The sequence below is a fragment of the Choristoneura fumiferana genome, chromosome 23 (genome assembly GCF_025370935.1).
Source record: "Choristoneura fumiferana chromosome 23, NRCan_CFum_1, whole genome shotgun sequence".
NCBI classification, from domain to species: domain Eukaryota; kingdom Metazoa; phylum Arthropoda; class Insecta; order Lepidoptera; family Tortricidae; genus Choristoneura; species Choristoneura fumiferana.
Window position 1 is genome coordinate 17,330,502 of NC_133494.1, and position 5,472 is coordinate 17,335,973.

Genomic DNA, 5,472 nt, shown 5'->3' on the forward strand with positions numbered 1-5,472 from the left:
TTAGAAGCTAGTTTTGCCGAAGATGAAGTTACCCGCAGCGTTTTCTGGTCTTCCGAAGTAAAGTATTCATTCCACAAACCTTGGAACTCAGCCCAGGATACGCTGGCTTTTCCTTTCGACATCTTCTTGAAGCTTCTACAGACTCCTTCTTATTCAAACCGAAGGAAACGTACACGGAGGAGAATTCATCGCTGTCAATTGCTCCATCGTTGCTGGCATCTTCCAGCTCGAAAATGAATATTACAGTAAGGTTCTGCCACTCAAGATGCAGAAGGGTTCTTGGCGAATTCATCCCACATGGCCACCCACTCGTTGAAAGACACTTTCTCCGTCATTATCAGCATCAGCGCGACTCTGCAGGCCTTCCCAGATCTTCAGCAGAGGCATCCTGCGTCTCCTTGAACTTAGCATCACCAGCTTTCCAGCCTCGGTTCTGCGAAATTTTTCTCAGCGGCCAGTTCGAAATCTTTCTTGTCGATATTTCCGCTCCACGTTTGTGTCGAAGAAACGCGTTAAACACGTGAAACAGCTTCTTCTTTCTGAAGTCGGACACCATTTTTAATTTTAGATTGAGATCGTTTAATGCAATTAGTACTTGTAATGTGACTTTGTAGTTTCAAGTGTCCCTTATATATACATTTTAAGACTGCATTAAAGATATTGTTATCTGATTTGTTTACAGTATGACGCAAAAGTGAGCCGATTTTCTAATCAGATTGCTATCTGCCCGCAATGCAGGTTATTGTTGACTTTAACAATCCTTGTAGTTTATTTAATAATGGAGTATTAAAATATTGTCTTTTGTACATAGTAACAGTTATTATACAATATGACGTCTCTATTCTCTGAACAATGATTGAAATCCCAAGTAGAGCCCCCAGAGAGAGAGAGAATTAAAGCCTATTGCTTACCTTAGAAAGTATCTGTGTATATACCTGTTTTCTGTACTGCTTGCTATGTGTTGGTGTGAAATAAAGAGTTATTCTATTGTATTGTAGAGGTCCTTCTCAGAAATGTTATACATTATTTTGATTACAACAATATAAAAACCAGCTAAGTGGGTGTCGGACTCGCACACGAAGGGTTCCCTACCATTATCTATATATCATTAGACATTAGCAAAATACACGTTTGTTGTATGGGACCCCTTAAATGTTTATTTTATTTTAATTTAACTATTTATTTTTAAAGTGAATATACGACTAAATATTCTATGAATATTTCACGCGTCTACCTGTTGCGTAAAAAAACGGCAAAACAATTACGTTTGTTGTATGGGAGCCCCCTGAATATTTATTTTATTTTGTTAATCTAATAATAATCTGTGAAAATTTCAACTGTCTAGCTATCACGGTTCATGAGATAAAGCCTGGTGACAGACGGACGGATGGACGGACAGCGGAGTCTTAGTAATAGGGTCCCGTTTTTACCCTTTGGGTAAAGAACCCTAATAATCGAGTATCTAATATAGGCTGTTCCAAAGTATTAAATTTTAAATCAGTCATTTCTCAGTTCATACTGTGGCGTTTGATATGAGGCCTTGTACATAGGTGTTATGGTGTGAAGGTTGATGTGATTTCCAAAGACGAGACGTGTAATTCTTGAAAGTCGTTTATTAGTGATAATCTTAGGACATGACAACATGAGGCACCGTTTTTGCTTCTTGACAGCAGCCGGGCGTGCCATAGATAATATATCGTAACAATAGGTACATAGGTTTGAAATATCGTATCAACACGATAAATTTCATCTTTATCCAGAGGATAGAGACACATTGTATATCGTGACATAACAAATAATAGGTTTAAGTCAAATTTAAATTTTAGTTAATTTTAAATTATGCGAAATTAATACGCATGAATACCAGTAAAAACTTTCATCAGATAATTAAATTCCTGTTAAATAAATTAATCCATGTGGTGATGCGATTAAATTGTGTTATGACGTCAGAGATTATCGCAAAATAAATCGTCCAGTTGTTAAACGATTTATGTTAAGTTACTCTTTACATAATAAATAAGACAGCTTTGTGGTTTTCCATCCTTGTCTACTAATATTGAAAATGCGAAAGTAACTATCAGTCTAGAAAGAAAGAAAGAAATAAAATACATTTATTCACAATACAAGACAACAATATTATTAGGCTTTTGGCCCATATCAAATTATATTACGTCGGCGATAAATGAATCCTTATTTTGTACCCAGCAGTGTGGGACGTTTATAGGCTGGGATGATAATGGCGCCATGGAAGAGGCCTATGTCCAGCAGTGGACTGCTGTAGGCTGATGATCTTGATGAGGACCATGTTGTTAATACTCAGTACATTAGATATAGGTTTTAGTATAGCGTAAGGGTGGCTGGGTTGGATCAAAGTAGAAAACAACGTTTTATGTAGGTAAATAAATAATAAAATTTGAATTTCTTTGAATCGATAACATTTATTTACCTTCGAAGTCTAAAAAATAACTTGGTAGATAAACCTATTTTTTTCTGAACAAGCAGTACAGAAAACTTTGGTATATAGAGATTTTCCAATGTAAGCAATTAAGGTGGCTTTATTGCTTTAGAGCAATTTAAAAAATAAGGATTGGATTTGATTTGGTAAATAAACTGAATTAGGCTAATTTATTGAATCAAAAGAATTTCCTTGCTCACCCGCGACCTTACGATAGCTAAGCTTATGCAAAATATGCGTGTTCATGCAGTTCCTCCACCTCCACACTGTAAGAACACACACAAATCACACAAACCCATCTATCACCACCACCACACTACACATACTCGTAACACACTACACTATGCATAAGCTTAGCTATCGTAAGGTCGCGGGTGAGCAAGGAAATTCTTTTAGTTCATTGAATTAGACTAATTGTTCGGTGCAGGTAGACACGTAAATACAACGGACCCTGTATGTCTGTTTGTCCACTGGATTTTCGGACGTAATTTTCTCTAATGCTAATACCACAATCTCCCTAACATCAACTATCGAGTGACTGAACTAACATATTTCCGTTTCCATTAGTGTCGCGGCCGTCTTACATAAAGCCGCTGCCACACGGTGTCTTCGCGCAGAGACAGATAGGCGCATCAGTCATGTCGGTTGCACGCCGGCCCGGAGCCGCGACAGTGTGGATGCGGCATGGGTAAATATTCGAGCGTTTTGACTGGTCGGTTAATAGTTATTTGTGTCACAAGGAAGCAAAATGGTGTATTTACGGCGAGGGCGGTATATTGAATCCAGAATGTAGCGAAGGATTCTACAATAGAATCCTGAGCGTAGCGAATCTTGAGCGTAATGAGGGATTCAAGTGTTAACGCCCAAGATGAAAATAATTTTGCTCCCGAGTGGCTCATACAACTTTTCACACCGAGCATTAAAAAACTTGAATAAAAGTCTAAATAATATTAAAGAACAACCAGCATAGAAAATGGCGTGGCTTTCCAATTATCAAGTTCAAAAAATGGCGTTTGCAATAGAACCCTTAGAAAAGCCTTGAACAGAAAAGTTGCACTTTGCTCCCTCTCGTCAGGGAGGAAAAGTTACTTTTCTGAAGGAGAGGTGTGAAAACGTCATTACCATCCCTCGTTTATTAGCACGACGGAAGGACAAATCGCAAGAATTTTGAGCACGCTATATTAAGCATCGGTATTGTCTTTAGTTTTCATAAAAATTTAACCTTGATCATCATCTGTTACAATAATATTTTTCAAACGGTAATGACGAAAAAAAAAACGCCGTAAAAACGCTGAATATTTACTCAACATTACAGAAATCTACTTGCGTCCCAGCCTGTATACGTCCCACTACTCGTAGACACAGGTCTCTCACAGAGTGAGAGGGCCAGAGCTGTAGTTCCTCCACGGACCCAGTTAGGATTGGGAACTTCGGACACACCATTGAACTGCTTCGTGAGTTCGTACAGCTTACCGTGAGCTTTACGTTGAAGGACAACATCGTAAGGAAACCTGGACCTTTCTTGGGGTTCTTAGACGTGAATGAATTTAAGCAATTACGAGTACTTTGCTCATCCGCGACCTTATGATAGCTACGCTTATGAATATGGTAGTCTACATCTGGTAGTATGGTGTACGGTTGTGTTGCTCTGATGATAAGCTCTGGTTGAGTTTGAAACGCGTCAGCGTAGTGTGGCGGTGGTGATAGATGGGTTTGTGTGATTTGTGTGTGTTCTTACAGTGCGGAGGTGGGGGAAACTGCATGAACACCATATGTTGCATAAGATCGCGGGTGATCAAAGTACTTAATTGTTTTAGTTCTTTAATATGAACCTCTGCAAAGTAACGCCTGATTCAATAAATTGTACTAAGAAGAGATTTCGATATTCACGAAGCCTAATTCCTTGGAGATCATCATCATCATCATCCCAGCCTATATACGTCCCACTGCTGGGCACAGGCCTCCTCTCAGAACAAGAGGGCTTGGGCCATAGTTCCCACGCGGGCCCAGTGCGGATTGGGAACTTCTCACGCACCATTGAATTGCTTCGCAGGTTTGTGCAGGTTTCCTCACCGCAAAGCTCGTGGTAAATTTCAAATATAGTTCCGCACATGGAGGGAAAGGGCAGAGAACCATGTTCCTCTAACATTATATCAATCAGCAAAGAATTTCGGGTAGCACTGCACAGCTTTCTTACATCCCACATTCTAATGCGATAAAAGAGAGCTGTAATAGCCATAAGGGGGCGACGCCACTCATTTGCCAAATTGTGGGCAATTCACAATTGCAGTAATATAGAATTTTTTATGGCTCTAATGGCACTTAATGTTTACTAGCCACTGTAATATAATTTGCTGATGTTGGATATACTTTTATGTCGTTTCGTGAACTTATATTACGAAGCACTCAGATAAAAGTTGAATTTTGCTTATACTATAAACTGGGGAATCCCGATTTGAGATCCTTCGCGGGAATGTTCTAAGTATTTTAATTTTAATGTGACTAAATGGATCTATGTTGTCTGATGAATAAATTATTATTATGATTATTATTATAAAAAAACTGTTTATTTATTTGATTCGGTGCAATTACATATTGTAAACAACACAATGGAAATTAACATACACAATGGAAACAATTTCAGTTCAGTTTTCAATATGTTTTCAAAATAAAATTAGTATAATGTTCCAGGTATTAAATCGTAAATTTGTTGTTTCTACGTTAATACTATGGCATTTGGTATGAGTTTTTATGGGATTCTTTCGACTGCCATAATGTTATGTCATAATATAATGTTTGTCATACTTAATTAGGTATTGTTAGTCATAATTTTTTTCCCGCTGAAACGATACGTTTTTCATACATTTTTAAATGGTCTTCATGCACTCTATAGGTTAGGTTAGGTTTGTTTCATAACAATTCTGAATAATAAATGGTTTCAGAGAAAAAACCGGCCAAGAGCGTGTCGGACACGCCCGAAATAGGGTTCCGTAGCCATTACGATAAAATTTAGTAAT

At 38.1% G+C, this 5,472-nt stretch overlaps 1 pseudogene; it reads right to left on the bottom strand.

Annotated features, from left to right (window-relative positions):
• On the bottom strand, positions 1 to 575 carry LOC141441019 (sarcoplasmic calcium-binding proteins I, III, and IV-like; annotated as a pseudogene).
• Positions 576 to 5,472: the final 4,897 nt, after the last annotated feature.